Source organism: Hylaeus anthracinus, unplaced genomic scaffold, assembly GCF_026225885.1.
Source record: "Hylaeus anthracinus isolate JK02 unplaced genomic scaffold, UHH_iyHylAnth1.0_haploid 11989, whole genome shotgun sequence".
In the NCBI taxonomy this organism is placed as follows: domain Eukaryota; kingdom Metazoa; phylum Arthropoda; class Insecta; order Hymenoptera; family Colletidae; genus Hylaeus; species Hylaeus anthracinus.
This window is the reverse complement of record NW_026534337.1, coordinates 4,959,233-4,978,863: the sequence shown is the minus strand read 5'-3', so window position 1 is coordinate 4,978,863 and position 19,631 is coordinate 4,959,233. Positions and strand designations below refer to the sequence as shown.

At 33.6% G+C, this 19,631-nt stretch overlaps 1 protein-coding gene across 3 annotated transcripts in view; it reads right to left on the bottom strand.

The window, feature by feature from the left end:
* Window positions 1-19,631, bottom strand: part of LOC128888002 (uncharacterized) — a 170,876-nt gene that overhangs the window by 52,617 nt on the left and 98,628 nt on the right. For all 3 annotated transcript variants that reach the window (XM_054144568.1, XM_054144567.1, XM_054144566.1), the window contains one exon: window positions 13,827-13,911. The gene's annotated coding sequence lies outside the window, so the exon portion shown is untranslated. The remainder of the gene's footprint in view (window positions 1-13,826; window positions 13,912-19,631) is intronic.

Sequence of the window (19,631 nt, the reverse complement as noted above, 5' to 3'; positions counted from 1 at the left end):
ATAAAACAGGAAACCATGCACGAAGAAGCCGTCCAATTTCAACATTTCACCTTTCACCAGGCCATTAAGACTCGCCACTAATCCTGAAATCTTATTATCATGTATAGACACGTCACAGGTGTGTCGTTGACATGCAATTAGGTAACCAGCGTCTAATTCAGTGGTCCTTAACTTTTTTAAGCTCGTGACACGGTTACGGGAAGAGTTGTTAGTCTCTTTAGGCTATTGGAATAACTTTGAGCCAGGAGAAACAGGCATAGTTCTTAATTATGCAGGACCATGATGAGAAGAATTTAATAATAAATTGCTTGTATTGGGTAGATTTAGTGAAGGGAATATTTGGTTTAACGCAAGCATCGGTTCGAATAGATACATATGTATATTTTAGACAGACCATGTATCATTTAGATCTTCTTTAGCAAAATTGTAAGAAATGAACGCCAAACTAGAGAAGTGAAAAATATTTTTAGACTAATTTTTGTTTGTTAGTTTGTTTTCTTGAGGATGGCCCAAATGATAGAAGGTCGAAACTCGTAATATAGCCATACTTAATAATGATATTAAACCACATTGGATAATTATTCAGCTTTAGAAACATCTCATTATACCTTTCGACTATAAATTCTAGGTTTTCGTAAATAATGGATACAAATTTAAAATTTGAATGATTCTATTTTTTAAATAAAAAAAACTTATGGAGTTGTATACTTTGAATGGGTACAAAAAATATTAGCAAATACATAACCAAATGACAAAGTTAATCGAAGATAATATTGATTGATCTACTTTGACATTAAAATGTTGTCTACACGTTAACCCATTGAGGATTCGTTAAGAAATCATTTATGACGTTAAAGTTTTTTCGAATCTTTGTTATTTGTAAGACATGGTTTTGGAACCTGAATAAAGTACACTGTAATTTTGGTGTCTCCTCTTTTACAACGTATATTGAACAAAACAAATATTATATTTAGCTATAATATACTTTATCACTCGATCCCTAGATTTATGTTAATAAAATTAAATCTAAAATACAATATTCTTTCGTCCAATAAAATTGATTCCATTTTACTTTAATTTTTCATTAAAAAAAATGTTTCTGTAATAGAAACTTACAAGTGTGCAGTTGTCTTAATTTTATTAGATACTTCTAGATAAATTTTGTTCCCAAAAGTATTATTTTCCCAGTTAATATTCTGTAATGCAACATACAGAGAATAAATAATTTAAAGAACAGTAGTATGCTACTTAATACGTTAATGGTAAACATTCCGCGCGTAAACTTCCTCGGGCATTCGAGTGCTTCCTCGAAATCTAAACACAAGAAACACCAAAGATAGGAAGAGTCGAAGAAGCCACTGGTAAAATTAAATTACGACGTTAGAGCATTTTGCTTTTTCTCCACCCTTGTTCCCCGTTTAGTCTCCGCTCCAATCATCGACCCTCAAGTGTTTCTCGTTCAACGAACACCAGACGCAAGTTTCTTGCGTTCGACAAACGTTCTTCACCCGTGCGCAGGCACCAGCCTTCGGAATAAAAATCTTGGCTGGAATTTCGTCACATTTACGAGCAAGCTGTTCGACCGTGAATCGAATTCTCATTGCGACACGACGATTTTCCTTTCGCCTGAATTGCATCGCAGTCGATTTCCAGCGTTCGATCGAGAAAACGGCTCGATGGGCACGATTGACGATCCAGTGGGATCCGTTGAAGTTGTCTAAGTCTCTTATATTTAATCAGGAGGAAGTTCGTCTAATCAATTGCAAGGGTACAGTTTACTTTGTTCCTGAAGGAGATCGCATAAAATTATCGCACGAGGCTGCTAGTAAGTCCTGATTTCAAGGGGTACACATACAGTACGTAGTTTCCATAGTAGCCAAAATTAAAAAAATTTTCTTCAAGATTTAAATATAATCGGTTTTAATTCGAAACAAAGTGACGTTGTATATTGTAGTGCAGGTATTGAATCTAATGATATGATTCAAGTTACATTCTATTTAGAAAACTAGTAACTATGGCCTGATGTAGCAGTTTTATTTTTTAAATAAATAGGTAACATATTTTCATGAAATTCAGAACTCTTATTTTCAAAGACCTATCATTTCCTAATTTTTTTTACATTAAATGCACCCTGTGACCACAAAGCTGTCAAGCACCAATATTTTATTTTCCAGAACTTCCTTTGCGTACGCTATCAAGCCAATTAATTTAATAAGAAATAACAAATTTCTTTGTTCTCCAGACAATTCGCAAAGGATTCACTTTGATATATCAAGATGATGAATCTGTCAAACGTCATCGATATTGTTATTGATTACCAGACACATTATATAATTAATTAAGACGTTTACATCATCTTGCGAAACAGACTGAAATTATTTGTTAAAATGTCGACATATTAGCAGGCGACCTGAAAGTTACATGAGCCCATAGAGGGCTAACGAAAATTTCAAAATTCATCGTACACAGTTTCTTTGTAAACAATTTCAGAAAATACCTCTCTTTGGAGCCATTATGATGTTGTGCTCCCTAAGACCCTTAGGCACGTGGTCAAAGGAATGGGCAAGTCATTAGTATGCACAAGCAATTCAATTCCAGACAAGTAATTTCCATTTGGAACCTTGCAATTGAGTTGCTTTGCATTGGAGTCGATTTCCAGCGTTCAGCCGCGTCCAATCGAGGAAACTCGCGGCTCGACGGGCACAATTGACGATCCATAGGGATCCGTTGGCGTTGCCTAGATCTCTTTCATCTAGCCAACGCGAGGCTATCAAATTCTGAATCATCCGACGCAAGCGTGCGCGTTTACTTTCGCGTACCAAAACCCTCGATCGTGCGTACACTTGATCGACTCCAGGCTAATTATAACGGATTTCGTAACGATTCCATTCCGTGGTATGCGACTGCTCAAGGTTATTTTAACGTATTTTTAAATTAGCCCCTTAGTCGACAAGTGAACTAAATCCTTTCTCTTAGTTCTATGAAAAATTAATTTTTGTGCGATCCAATTTGACGATAACGGTTCTTCTTTGTTTTGTTTCCTTTTATTTAAAGCAAAACACAGCTTTTGTTTCTTTGATTGTAGCATTTGTTTGCTAATGCCATAGTTTTTGTTTGATTGAGTTTATTATTATTTTTATTTTATTCTATGATTGCAGTAAGGATTGCCTCCTATATAGCGAGATCCTTAAAATGTAATTAAAATATAAGGACATTAAGTTCATTCAAAAAAGAAGCCCACTAATTAGTATTATGAATTTAATTATAATTTTTACAAAAACTAAAGTTCCTGTTTTGTCAACAAACAATTTTTAAATTATATTATATATAGTTTTTTTAAACTCTCTTAATGAAGTCTGGAATTCAATCAAATAATTTTAATTATGTAAACATATATCGTTTATTTGTTTATATTTTAGTCTTGTACGTATTTAGAATAAGGAGTTAATAATCCTGCTGAATAAATTAATAAACTCTTCTTCTTAAGAACCAATAAGAAGTTTCATTATTCCCAAATTCTATAGAGGAAGATAGCTTAAACTGGATAACATTGAATACTTTCTTTAGTTCGAATATTTCAAATAAGCAAATTAATAGTATATTCGCTATAATTTTGAATGTACTGGAGTCTAATATACATAGAATAATAAAATATTTTCGATTTATTTGTTAGAAATATATCAACATAAGAAATAATCCAAAATCATCTAATTTAAGCAACCTTTTCTTACTCTAAATTAACCGATTCTAATTGCTAATTTATGCCGAACAATAGCGTAGACGTGCCATTTCGTGCGAGCCAAGAAAATGTTCAATGTTAACGACCGGAGCCTAGGCCCTCAAGGATCGAGAAAAGGGACAAGGTCGAAAAAGGATCGTTCCAACGATGCACCGGATGCACGCGATCCTTCGTTCGATCGTGATGCAGCATTGGCTCGCGTTCGGCCGGGAACATTCTTTTTCAGGATCGCCACGAGTCGACATGGCTGATTCATTTGCTCTAATCTCGCGTTGGTCACTTAATCGCTCGAAAATCACAGCCCTGTTACGAAGCGAGGGAAACAGTTTGACCCTACACCGTCTGAAAAACTTAAAAGCGAACTTAATCCTTGAAGAATGAAGAAACGACTGCAATTAGATGGTCAAGTCGACTTCTTGCTGTTGCACCATCGATTCAGCTCGAGTGTCTGTTTAGTTAGGGGAAGTTCGTTCAGCCAACTGCAAGCGTGGAATTTACTCTGTGTCTAAACACAATCCCAAGAAATTATCGCGCAAGGCTCCTGTTGAATTGTGATTTGATCATTTTGAATATGCACTACGTAACTTTACGATAACAGACCATTTAAACCTTTAGCCACGTGTCCAAAAGAATGAACAGGTCGTTGGTATACGTAAAAAACTCAATTTCAGATACGTGATTTCCATGCAAAACCTTGCAATTGAGTTGCTAGTATGCACTAACAAACTGGTCATCATTCTGATTGCATTTAAGAAAATAAAAGGAAGAATGGTTTTTCATTATTCTTTTTGCTTTTGTTCTATGAACTTGACTTGATAATACTAGATTATTAAACCTGATTTTACATCGACTGTAGATCTGACTGTAAAATATGTCTTGCTATATGTTTGTAACTGACTCCATTAAAAAAAAAAAAAGAAAATGAAGGAATTTAGTTTTCTAGTCGCTTACTCAGTAATCTTGAATCCATTGCAAGATTATGAGATGTCACATTCATTAATTGTGGATCTGACTGTAAAACATGCCTTGACGTTTTAAACTGTAGATAAGAAAGATGAAATGGTGTATTCAATTTGAAATGTAGGTCTGCCTTGTTAATAGAAGCTCCTTAAATCAACCACGAGCACAGAATTTAAGTTTTCATAAAATTACCAAATGAAAGGGTTACGAATTTAATCATTTAAGATATTCAATTTTAAATCTTCATTGTCACATGTGAGTTTCTTCAAAAAAAGTAAAGTAACATAATATAAAACTGATTCATAATAAATACTGGAACTGTGTTCCCGTTAAATTGCTTAAAATTCTAATTTCTCGCTCTTCTTCCACATTAGTCACTCGTATTCCGTGTGATAAGAGAAATCGTACAATGTAAGCGCGTCAGAATTCCTGTAACGAGAATAGAAGGAAGCAGAAGGAGTTGTAAGCCACGAATCCAACGCGATGGCATCTGAGTAACAGGCGTAACATAAATCATCGTCGTTACAGAAAAACGCGTTTTCATTGCTACCTAAACATCTCAATCATCTGCATAACTCGACGACCAACAACGAAACGGTGAGTCGAGATAAAGCGGAACAACGCTACCGTACACAGTCCGAGCCAATGCATGAAATTTAAATGAACGTTATCATTACAAGTCCGCATTCTTGCGGCACGCGGCTGCGGGCAATCAAATACCAGCAAATGCGATAACCGAGACAGAAAAGCATGAGCTATTAATGCGCGAGTGGTAGGACGAGACTTAAAAAACGTGACGAGCGATTGGAAACGCAGATATTGTTCTACGAAAAGAAAATATTCGAGCAACGGAATGAGCTTGAATTGAAAATTATATGATTTCGTTACCTATGCATGAAGCGAGCATGTCATTGTTCTACCGGTGATTACTGCAATGAATAATAAGTAAATAAATAGTCGTGCAAGGTTGATGATGAAGGGTGATGTTCATATACCGAAGATGATGAACAATGTTAAACTATTTTTGTATGGTATTTATTTAATTATTTATATTTGAAAAGAACAATTTTGGCGTAATTGTAATGCAAATGATAAAAAAGTGATTAATTTATAATTTAATAAGACAGTAATTTTAAAATGTTGCAAATTAGTTGTTCAAATCATACCAGCATATTCTGTAAGTGAAATTAAAAACAGCAAGTTATACAAAAAATACTGATAATTTCATTCAAAGGAACAAAAATCGAGTTCCTTGTCTACCTAACAACTCCACCTAGAAAAGGAACAATTGATTATCAAATCGTGTCACTCGAAACCAAGCAAGATTTGTTGGAAGATTTTTATTTTCAAAATGAAAGATCGTTTTATTTGTAGAAAAAAAACGATATTCTAAAGTCACTATTAAAGAACTTTTCATAAAAATTACTGGATGAAAGCAATTGTTGCGACTAAGAATAGACAATGAATCATTAAAGAAAGTAAAATAAAGTGCGTAAATAATCTAACGATGTGGAGGGTTCACGGAGACCCTAGAAATTCTCCGGGAGTTAAGCTGGACTTGATAACGGTTAAGCGGAGTCATTCCCTTGCACCATTGTAACACTTCCCTGCTGATGTCATTGCACTCTTCGTTTCCTTGCAATTCCACATCATTATTTAATATGGCATATTAAACAGGCGACTAATGAATTCACTTCAATAGAAGCGGGTAATACAGGAAACACCAAGAAAAGGCACAACAACATTTTTAACTCTTCAAGCTACTAGCCTACTAAGAACTGCGATATCTTCTTTGATCATGATCCGTTCTTGAATCGCGATACTATTGGGTCGATTTATAAATAACTTCCGTTACAGGTAACGAATATGGTAATAATCATGCTGCCCCCTGCAGGAGGCAATTCTTAATTGATCTTCTGAGTAGAAGCAAGTGATAATCAACGACGGTGATTATATAATAAATTAAAATTTATTATGCAGTAATGTATATATATTTGTATATAAATTAACAAAAGGAAGTTATTTATGGATCGATCCAATACCACCCTCATGAGATCTGCAAGTAATTGTATTAATGCAATGTAATAGAATAATAATACTATCCTTAATAATAAAAATATAGAGATAGCTTCTCTAATCAGGGCTCGTCTCTCTGAATTTCATCCTATGGTTCGTCCTGTGATATTATCGCTGTAATCTTAGTCCACTTTTCATTCAAACTAATATCTTCTAATATTTTTGCAATTTCAGAGTATCATCCACGTTCTACAAACTCTGATTTACCTTAGCTTTCACGTCATCTACTACAACCTTTCTAAATTTTCCTCTATGTTATTGTGAACCCACACTTCCATCCTAAGACATACAAAATCCAATGGATTTTTTAAACGAACTATATTTAAAATTTCTTGCTCTACAAGCTTATCTATCTCAGCTCCAATATCAGTCCAACTTCAAATTCGAATTGAAATACTAGTCACATGTATTCAAGTTAGTAGTATTTGTTATTTAACTCCTAGTTCTTCTTACTAATAGTCAATTACACCAGACTGTTGTTAGAATAGAAATGAATAACTAATAACGGTCATTCATAGCTAAGAAAGTTGGAGTACACCTTAAAGATCCAACAAACAACAGAGTCTCAATGACCAATTAATTTCTTATAAAACAAAAATTTCGGAACTATCTCTGCCACCACCAATGATTCTTATCATTAAATTATCTGCATGGACATCCAAGTTACTGAGTTTAATCATCTTTGTTCCGATCTCGTGGTTCGTCCTAATAATGGTCCATTACATGCAGTTGTTGTTGGCATAGGTCTGGTAATGGTTATTGTCTGACAAGCAAATTGGAGTATGCCCTGATGATTATTATTTTAACGTCTTGGTGACTAGCCAAGTCTCAATGATCAGTAGTGTCTCATTATACGATAGCTACTGGACTATTTCTGCCGTTCACCGATGTGGTCATTGGCTAAATTGTAATAGTGGCAATTGCCATTGGTGTAATTATCATGAACATCCAAGTAGCTGAGTTTAATAATGTTTCATAATCTTTGTTATTGAATTCGAAGTTGACGCACTTTGTTATGTCCTATACGTCAGACTGTTGATGAACATGCCCTGAAACTTATTATTACTACAAACTCTTACACCAAGTTTCTGATAGGACAAATCAGGTATCGAACATTGTTAGTGAAGCAAACTAGAGCACGTCCAAAATGTTTTAAGAATTATTGTCGTTAGTCAATGGTCCACAAAGTCCCAATGATCGATGATTAGCCTATTACATGAAAGCTAACGTCTATATCCGTCAATGTAATCAGTGTCTAATGTCTATGCATAACACTGATTATGACCTGTCTACCCACGCTGAACATCCAAGTTACCAAGTTTGATATACTTCATTCTCAATCCAGTATTTCATTAATCTTCCTGCGTCCATCGGACAGTTACTTCCTCCCAATGTTTAATTTAGCATAAGTGCATGCATTAAATCCGATTCGATTAACTGGTGATTCATGGTACGGAAGCTTTCGGACTATTTTCTCAGCTAATTCGATCACCTGTTTGCAGCACGACAGCGTGACGATGGCGGGACTTTTCGAAGCCATGAAAGCCTCTGGCTGTCCACATTCTCAAGCCTAATTGAGGAGCACGAGCGTAAATAAATAATAGAATTTAGCCAATGAAACCCGTTCAACGTCGTTGAAATAGGTCCGAGCACTGACCCCACGGGCTTCGATCCGTCGCGATTCCACGCTTAATTGAAGCACTATTCGCGCCTGTGCTCGCAGTGTTCAACGTTTCTCTACCTCCTGTGTGACCGAAGCACCCACGTGCAATTTTAATCTATGCGCGTGCCTGCATTCGGCACCGTACGCATGTCGCTAACGCGAACCATCAGGACACGATACCGTTTGCCGATTCTGTTCGTCGATTCTGCTTGGGCGTCCCTTTGCATTAAGATTCGGATCGCATGCTTTGTCGAGGTCACCCAAAGAGAATTTTAGACTAGGTGTGAAAGCGATGCAGCTGCCTAAGAATTAGTTTCAAGGAAATGTTGGACGATTTTGGAAGCTTTCCTACTTTTAAAAATGACTAGCGATAATTATCTATCGAGCTATCATTTTTAAATGTATCTCTGGTATGTTTTAAATACATTTTATATACACTTTCAATACGCTAAATGTGTTTTAAATGTATGAAGTACAGTATAAGTCCATGAAATAGATTTTAGGAATATACACACATATATAAAGTACATCAGATACATATTAAATCGACAAAGATTATTATAGAAACATTTCAAAAGTATAAAATATATTTTATATAGATTTCAAATACACAAAATGTATTCAAATTAAGATATTTTTATTATATTTGACATTGAACATATTTTTGTTATGCAAAATGTATTTAATGTATAAAATACGATTTAGACAGATAACATATATATATGTACTAAAATATTTCAATCATATAAAATATGTTTTATATATATTTCGAACACATAAAATGTATTTAAACACATACATACATTTCAAAAGCATGTCAAACACATGAAATATATTCTATATATAACTGAAGTACATAAAATATATTTTATGTGCATCTCAAACATATGAAATACATTTTAGATACATTCTAAATATATGAAATACATTTTCAACATGTTTTTGTTAACATATTCTGCTACAATATAAACATTATTCATAGTATAAATGAACGAATATATCTTTTGATCTCGATTTTATATAAATAACTTCCATTACTATAAATTATAAGTGCGTTGCACTTATATTTTTTAAATATTGTCGATACATTTAAGATTATCGAACGGTTGCCGCAAACGTTATGCAACGTATTTTTCCGTAGCAACCAAGACAATTACGCCAATGTGTCGTTTGCCCCAGAACGATTGTTGTCTGCCGTAGGCGTTAATATCAAAGAACACAGCCAATATAAACTGATGACATTTTCAAGATTAATGACGCAAGCCTGTTAACGCACTGTTTGCCGACGCAATTCAGCCATGCTTGCGCTAGGCAATTCCATTATTATATTGACGAAGGGAGTCTGTCTTTATTTTTATGTGCCGATACCAGAAAATTGAACTTATTAAATTGAATTTCGATTAATGGCTGCTCGCCATTACTCATCACGCTCGTTACACATTATTCGCGAGCTTCGTAGTTGATATTTCATCGATATTGGCGCGCATGTTTACACAGTAAACCCTGACACGAGAAGCGTGCTTTAATTGGGATAAACTAAATGGGAAAATGTAATTGAAACGGTTCACCGGAATATTTTCAGATACTCTCGAGCGTTTAAACTTTTAATTTGCGCACGGTTCCCATAGATTTTTTACGTAGCGAACGTTGATTGCGTGCTGATTATGAAAAGCAAACAAAGCGTTTCGCAGAGCTTATTTCAGACACGCCGTGAAAGGCATGCTTCAGATGCGCTAAAAGGGATTAAATTCATCTACATAAACATTTAGAAACCTACGCGAGCGGTTTATAACTTTTAATTAACGCAGTTTTTAAATGTTTTTGGCGCCGTCAATGGTCGTTCTACATATTCTCAGAGCGGGAGGAACGTATATTTGAGAAAAATTTGGTTGAACGAAATTAGATTAATTAATGTACATACACTTTTAGTTGTGCAATTAAGGAATGCGAGTTAATTACTTTTGGAGTAGAAACAGTTTACTTAGAAACTTAACGTGTTGGTTTACATAGAATTACTTGTTTGAATTATTATATTTTTTTAATAACGAAGTATGCATGTTAGTATACATACACTTTTACTACTATACTTTGAAATATAAATTTTGTAAATATGTAGTGTATAAAATAAAAAGGTATTCATAATTTTTCCATAACCAGGAATAGAATTTAAAGTGAATTCACATCAGCGGTCGCAAATGTGTTAAGAAAACAATATCTAAAATCAAATTCAAAAAAACACTTTATAATATCTATGTAATTAAGGAACTATATTATTTCATAAAGATTGAACGCCTAACACAAGCTTTAGTTTCCATTGTAAACAAAAAGTCTTCCAAACTAGAAAGATTTATTACAAATCGCAAAACATAATCAACGCGACCCACCGTTTGAATTTTTGATTCGCTTATCGAACGTTGTTCAATGATCACCAACACGTCAATTACGATCCCATCACTTCGCATTATAATAATTGGCGCGCAAATACGGACAGTAGTCGATGTGTCGCCGTTGATATGAATATTAATCTAGATTGCAAGTAATGCTTCGTAATTATTAACGGATTTGCCTATGTAATCTCTGTCGCGTGCAGAATGAATAATAAAACGGCGCTTGACATATAGTGCGAGAACGTTTCCAATATTTGTCGACGTTCATTTAAGAACCGACGCCGACGTGACGTTTATTTACACCGAAAGCGTTTCAATTAACTGTATTGAAGTTAAATTTAGTTTCCACGTAACCGATAAATAATCACGTTTTATGTAATCATGCATAATTCGGTCACTTAACTTCAAACCTTTCCACATAAAGGTTTGCTCGTAGTTTACATGCTTTCTGGTTGACGTTTTTCACGTGTGTAGACATAACTGCTTGCACGCTGAATAAATTAACGTTTTACGATGCCTGCCAAGTATACGCGGTCGGAAATGGATGAATATTTAAGGAATTCGCAGATTATGCGAGATATACGATATCTTCAATGTTTGTACGTTCTTTTTAGATGTTGCTCGCTGACAGTCCCCACGCTTCTAGAGTTTTCTCTTTGAGAAACGAGCAGAGTGTGTTCTGTTCTATTTCATAAAGTAGATTTTCAATTTAAATATGAAATAATGGCGTGTGTTTTCCTTTTTTCAGCTTCTAGATTTATGGGGAGTTTTGGTGTAGAATTATAGGATATTTATTGAACTTTTGGAAAGGTCGTTTTCAGGAAGCATTTATAAGTATAAAGTAGTATACATTCTCAAATTATCGTGCGATATCTTGAGAATAATAAAATTATTTTTCTAGTTTTATTATTAGATAAAGTGACGAAGATTCAATAATATAGTAAAGTTAAATTTGTGTACAATATAGAAATATCACTACAGATACTATTTGTATTTCTAATTTGAACATTATGATTTTATTACTTGCCATGGCATCATGTAATTATTTGAGAATACACGTTACCAATCAGTAGAAAGTTAAGTTTAATTTTAATTTTCAGTATAAGTAACTTGAATTTTGTTTTAGTTTTCTAATCAATACAAATATCATTTTATTCTGTGCCTTATACTTAAGATGTAGAGAAATTTATAAAATGAATAAAACTGCAAAAAAATAATAATATTCACACAGAAAAATGGTTTAAATTCAAATAGATAAATACAATAAGTCTGATTACTTATTATTATTGTATATTGAATTAATATAAGCACTGTTTGGTGTTTCGTTTTCCTAGGGAGCTCATAATAAATTACAGAAACCTTTCCAAGCGTTTGTCCAAATTTAAAATTAAAATTAAAATTAAAAATTGTTCCAAGTAAAAAATAGTATAATATATACGTTTCTTTTTTATTCGTTAAAATAATAGTATAATGTATTTGCAGATATTTTTGCGTCTATGTTGCGTCTGGTGTTGCTTTACTGACCGCTCCAAATGCGGTTTAAATTAAACCGAATCGATTTCTACGAAACCGCAGCGCAAACTACTATTGACACAGCGTTGGCGTTATGTGATATACTAACTTTTCTAACAGTTGCTATCGTTTGCATTTCAGTCAGCAAAGTAACAAGTATTAATACTTTATGAAACTAAAAAATTGAATTTTGAATGTGAGTTGGCAACAAAAAACTAATCTAGATAGTATTTGTAAATTTTAATGTGATTGCATAGAAACAAATTTAAGCCTCGTTGAAATTGTCACAAGTATACATCTAGCGAATGTGTTAAAAATAAACGATACTCTTCATTTTTTTTTTTCATAATGTATATAATGTATATATATATAATGCATATGTAGATTTTTAATCAGTTGAGGTTCTTATTAATGAAAGTATATTTTTGTGACTAACATATTAGCAAATGCATTAAACTTAACGAATATAAATTGTATAGATGAAGTTAAATCATATGACAAAGTGGATTATTGCATTTTCCTAAAATCTTGAAGAATTATGAAATACATTCCTAAAATATGAAGATGGAATTTGCCAGCGTTCCATAGAAAAAAAATATACATATCGAATTGAGTAACCTCCTCCTTTTTGAAGTCGTTTAAAAAATAAGTTTTGCTCTCCTAATACGTATAAGTAGAAAGAATTAAGTTCATTGCCTTGTAATAGATTAGCAAGGTGTTTGATTTGCAGAAACATGTACCTACTTGCAATTGATCCAGGGACGATTACTTCGTGACTTCATAAGATACCCTAAGCGGTATCTAAGGTTGCATAAGACATTAATAGAGTGCTGTTACACGGGCCATGCATTTGCTGATCATTGTGTAAAAATGCTAAGAGTCTACAATGATAGGACTTATTGCACTGGTTTCTGTTACCATTTGCAATTTCTACTTCTGAAAACACGCGATAAAATTGATTGATATCCGAGCAATTTATTCTAATCGTTGGATATACAACTCGTGAAATTTGTATAAAGTGGAATCGATCTAATCTGCCTTTCTTTAATTCTATGTCCTCGACAACTTCTGAACGACGAGGAATCGATATTCCCCGTGAAACGCGATGTGTATATTATAAGTATATAATATATTAAAACACATTCCTAACGATATAGATCTTGCGTCTCATATTTAAAGTAATTGATTAATTCTTTAACCCATTGCCAATCACGAGATGTCTCGTAGTTCAAATTGATTGCAATTACTCAAGGGATTAGTTAATAGACTTTTAAGTCACGAATTATTACAATACAAATTTAATATCACTTTTTATTATCAAAATAATAACATAGATTACATATCTGTATTTAATCTTGGCGTCCAAGGCAAAACACTTTACATTTGTCTGACAGTGAATGGGTTAACAATATCATATTTCGGCGTGTGTATTAAATAAGCTATTATACGAATAGAGAAAAATTGTTACAGTCGCTTATAGAGTACTCACAATCTGACTTCTATTTTGAAGAAAAATCAATAGTCAACACGTTATAGCATCCTTGCTCAATGTTGTTGAAAGGTTGTTTTGATATCTGAAACAAAATTTAGACAACAAATAAGAATGTTGAACGAGTGATAACGATGAAATATTGGCCAAGATGCAATATAATACTATTATAGATACAGATGCAAATCTGAAACATACACATGTTACACATACAAGCACATATTTGTGTATTATCTTTCAGAAATCATCTTGATAGAAATTCTCTTTTTTCTTACCCTGTTCTTTCTTTCTTTCTTTACATATATACTTGGTATACCTGTATATTCATATGCATATTTGTTATGCTTATATATTTACTCAGACATATTTAATCTAGTTATTAAACGTTTCGACCCCATTGCTTGGTCTTTTTTTTTAGTAACACATCAGTTTTTCAAATATAAATCAATAGGAAAGCAATGTTGATACCCCGTCGATTAGGCAAATCACTCTATCGATAATGTAGCGTACTCTGTTGAGAAGGTACGATAATGTAAAACACTCTATCGGTAAAACAGTTCATTTTAATGCTAATGTAGAAATCAGTCAACGAACAGAGTGCGCTATATTAACGACAAAGTTTCCTTAAATGCATACACTTTTAATCTTTTTCTAATCTAATACTCTGAGTACTTGCAATACGATCGATCTCGTCACTACTCATCACACAAAACGAATGAAGCAAACATTCCCCCCATCGAAACGTATGAAACATCCCCCAAGTGGACTCTTTCTTCAACGAGATCATAAAGGTCACCATAACACCGCGATCTCTGGGCGATTGAAGTCACATCGAAGAACGCAAGGTTCACAGGGTACAGAGAGGGTAACGAGGGCAGGAGAAGAGACGAGACCAGGGGAGTTTGGCAATGCGACAAGCGCAACGCTGAAATTAGCAACCAGAGGTAGGGAGTCCAGGTTATAGTTAGCTCCTCTTATAGTTAGCCGCTGACTAGCTCTCTGCAGAATGCGAAATAGATCTCTCATCTTTCTCTCGCTCGCGATTTCCTTTCTTCGTGTTATTTCTTCCGCTAGCCATTTGTATCAGCGATTCTTTATTTCCTACGAATTTTCAGCCATATTCCTCCTTCGATTCCACGCTTTTTTTCCTTCTTAGCGCTACTCCCGTCTTCCTCGTCGCCACCGCGGGGATCCCGATCCTTCGTCCTTACCGAACCGTTCCATCTCGCTTCGCTTTCGAGTTCTTTGTTTTGTCTGAGGTTTATTTCTGCGCGCCAGTCTACTGCATCGGAATAGTGGACGCTCTTTGGGCGTCTCTTGGCCCAGACTCCGCGGACGCCCGAGCGACGGAATTTTCAGAAAAGAAGGAACACGTTACCTCGGGTCGGGGAACGAATTCCAGTTGCGAGTGTTATGGGATTTAGGAACGAGGGGCCTCGAACTGGAACCATGAGCACCTGAGATGCTTTCAGGAGAACCCAGGTCCCATTTTAACAGTTTAGCTACCTGTATTTGTACAGTGATTTCTACAAAAAACTAAGATTTTATTTGATGATAATACAGAGTGTCTAATTGATGGGCGTTCTGCATGTATGAATACCAGATCAGAATCAGCTCGGAAGGCAAAATCTAGGCAGTCCATCAACGTCTAGTTAAACAAATGAAGAGACAGCTGGTCTCGTCAAACAAATGAAGAGACAGTGAAACAATTAAATTAAATTCTTCGCGTAGGTTAACACCTAGGAATAATATACGTGATTAAACAATGATAACCACCTTAACTGCTAATGTTTAATTTAATTTAATTTTGTTGATATTAAACATTAGCAGTTGAGGTTACTATTGTTTAATTACGTATATTTTCTCTACGTGTTAACTTATTCGACGAATCGAATGTGATACTTTTTAGGATCATACATTGGCCTAAAGTATTCATCAGTTTATTGAAGAAATTTGTCTAAATTAAATGATAGGTTTGATATTTCTAAATATTTCATTATAAATATGTACGTGAAATAAATTTTTAAATTTATAATGAAAAATTTATTTGGAAACATCAAACCTAGTACTCCATCTAACATTTAAGTACCAATAGGGAAATAAATGGATACTCTGTTGAAATTTGAATGCTAATATAAATTTGAAGCGATTCTTTAGGGTTTGAATGTTGATATATAAATGAGCTATATTAATTCTAGAATTGGAAGATGGATATAGAAATAAAGTAGTACTGTGCTAGAGTCTGCAGAGTACTAGTTTATACATGATATACAAATGAATAAACAATAAATGGGTAAGAAGTAAACTAATATTCTGCTAAGACTTGCATGTCATTACACAAGTAAACTCACGCTCTACTAGTAACATTTATATAATTAAAATGTTCCGATTAAAATGTTTTGACCTAACCCGTATTGGACTTTGCATGTCGACGCAAACATAAACAGACTCTGCTAAAATTTGAATGCCGGTACGAAAATGAACTGATACTCTCAGAATTTTAATATCGATACACAAACAAACTACATACATTCTAGAGTTAAAATGAAGATACAGAAGTAATAAAATAGTCTGCTGATATTTCAACATTCATACACAATAACAATATTGATACTCTTTCTAAAATTGGAAGACAAAATGCAAAGTGCAATTGCACATTTCATTTAAATAAAACTTCATATTTTGCGGTATAAATCAATTCGTTTGGATATTCTCCGAATTTAAATTTAGAAAAGATCTGAAAAGAATAAATACTCAGATAGATATTTTAAACTTCAAAACGCAGGAATTAGCTTCATTCATGGTATTCAAACGACCTACTATCGCGCAACACACTTTATGAATTACATTCTTACATTGTTTAAACAGAATTAACAAGGGCTACTGCTCACGTTTACATAAATTACTGTAGTTCGTAATGAAGAACATGTTTTATTCAAAATATTCAAATGCTCTGTCATCGCGAGACACGTGTATATCTTATGAATGACTTCTTCGTGTTTTCTTAACAGAATCGGTGATGAACACTACCCACGTTTGCATAATCTACTCCAGTTCGTTCACGGAAGTCTGTCACTTAAGTAGAAAGCAACTTCATAGAAGAAAATCATGAAATATATTCTTGTAACATATACAAAATTATTAATTAAAACTTGAGAAAATTTATAAACTTAGAGCTTAAGTGACCGTGAAGCAGAACAGCAAAAGATATTCTCATATCATCTGGTTATTGAAAGGAAGAGAATGGAGAACCATGACATGGAGTGACATAATATGATATATGTAGTATGGAAAGGAAGGCATACGCTATATTTAGGAATTGTTGGAGGAGTTATTAACTATCCAGCGGAGGCTTTCGATGGTAAGAGTGACGTGTTATTTAAATGAACTGATAATCGAGGATGGACGTTGCGATAAACAGGAATTTTAAATGAGGAGCTCGGAAATACTGTTTCGCACATTCAAGAACGAGGAAAAAGTAAACAGAAAAGACTTCTTGAAAGAATTGACAGGTGAATTGGGAAATTTCGTTTAATTTGGAAAATAGTGACTTACAAATAGAACAAAAACTCTTATTCTTTTTATCAATTTGATACTTTTCTACATCAATACTCGAGTGTCATAATTATAAGCTTTGCATGTTTTGCCTAAACCTAATATAATTGGCAGAAATATTCAAATAAATTGAAATCTGTTTGATATTCAGAAAAATTAATCTCAAAAACTATCGAGAACTGATTGAGAAATATATTATTTAACAAAGCATAATTCTGCGAGAAAGGAACTACAATACGTGGAAGGCGGAAGAAACGTACCACTTTTGAAACGGATACGTCGATGTTAAAAGGTAATTCCTAAGACTAGCTGCTTTAATTTACTTCCCAGGAAGAGAACGGTTTAAGTAATCTGCGCAATCTATGTAATTTTTTATAATTTATGCTCTCACTCTCGCCGTATTTCTCACTATTTATGGTCACATGTCGAAATGCTATTAAACCCTCCTTCAACTTCTCATTCGAGTTGGGCGATCAGGAAAGATGATCGCCCGCCGACCAATGAAAGTAGTTTCCCCGTGCGTGACTTCCGCCGGATTCGCGTCGACAGTGCTTCCATTGATAAATAGACAGTCGCACATGCATCAGTGTTCTTCGAGTTAATAATTAGCAAACAACTCTTACACGTGCGCGTGACAATAATGTTTCACAGTGAGGAACATATGAGTTAACGTGTGAGTTTCTGGCTCGATTACAAGTTTTATATTTAAATAACGTATCGACTGTTATAAGGGAATTCTTTTCAAATTTTGTAATAATATAGAATAGTATAATAGACGAATGAAATCTATTTACTTAATAGTTGAACCATGACCTTGTTAACACTACCATGACCGTTTTCAAACTTTTGTATACAGCCCTTATATACAATATACGAATTATATACAATTGTTTCATGCATTATTCAATTTAGTTCCATGTAAAATATTTTTGCATTTGATTAAGAAAAGTGTCTTTAAGACTAGTCGTTTGTCCTATCACGGTAGAAATAATTACAAATGAACGTCGGTAGATTTAGTGTTAAAGATTATTAACTGGTATTATAACGAAGGAAGCATTAACAATGTAAAAGTAAAAATGAAATTGTGTATTAAATAATATACTTTCAACATGTAATGTTATCTTGAATGAATAATCTTAACATAATGATAATAGAGGAAGTAGAACTGTAATGCAAGACTAAAGTAAAATATTGTAATATAGAATAAACTTAGGAGATTAAATTACGAAAACAAAATATTTTGTCGAATTATTAAAACATCAAATGACAATAATAATTTGAATGTAATTGTTCACGGAAGCTTATGTTTTGCAACTTAGAGTTATGTCAAATTCTGTTAATATATTTGACAATTCTATATACTATATGAAATTTGTATTGTTAGTTGAGACATTACTATCGACTTTTACTAAAGAAGAAAGTTTATGTGGAAGATTAACTTAAATGGTCGAAAGCTTTAAAAGAATTAAAAGACTTGCTTGTTTTGACTAATAGTATGTCAAATAGAAATATAATAAATTCTATCATTAAATTGCTAATATGTTTGTAAGTGTATATGTATGAATATGTATATGTGTGATGGTTATTATCCTGTAACTGAAGTGTCACCTTAAGAATAGTTTCTATTTTGTTGTGTCCAAAAAATGTATTTCTTTACTATCCTCATTAAAGTAACTACATTTAATAAAACACTATTTATATTTTATTTAAAAATTCATATAATTGATATAGTTATGAGCAAAAGAAGTTCTGAAAGAGTCTTTTATCCTGTTCACAAGTTATTAAATCATGAAAGCGATGGGATGGCATTAAATCTTTCCAAACTGCTTCAAAATCTTGTTAAGCTTAACGTTTATTAAAGTGTAAATAAATGAATAAATAAGATTTCCGATTATCCTGTCAAGTAGTTCTTATTGTCTTTAATATTTGAAGAATTACCAAAGTCTAACATCAGCAAAGTAGAAACCCTTTCAACTCAAGCTCCCCTACCTTTGTATCCTTTACTATTTTGTATTTACTAGCGTCGCGTGAAATATTCTGCTTGCGTCAATTTTATTCCGACATTAAAGCACCGCGGACGGACAGTAAAAATCAGAAGTTCCAGAAAATATACGACCGATCGCCGGCCATGCCTGTGAGCCAGCGTTGTTAGAGGCTAATCCGCTTCTCTAATTATGCGGTCTCTTTCGACGTGGACTTTTACGAGAGAGAGAGAGAGAGAGAGAGAGAGAGAGAGAGAGAGAGAGAGAG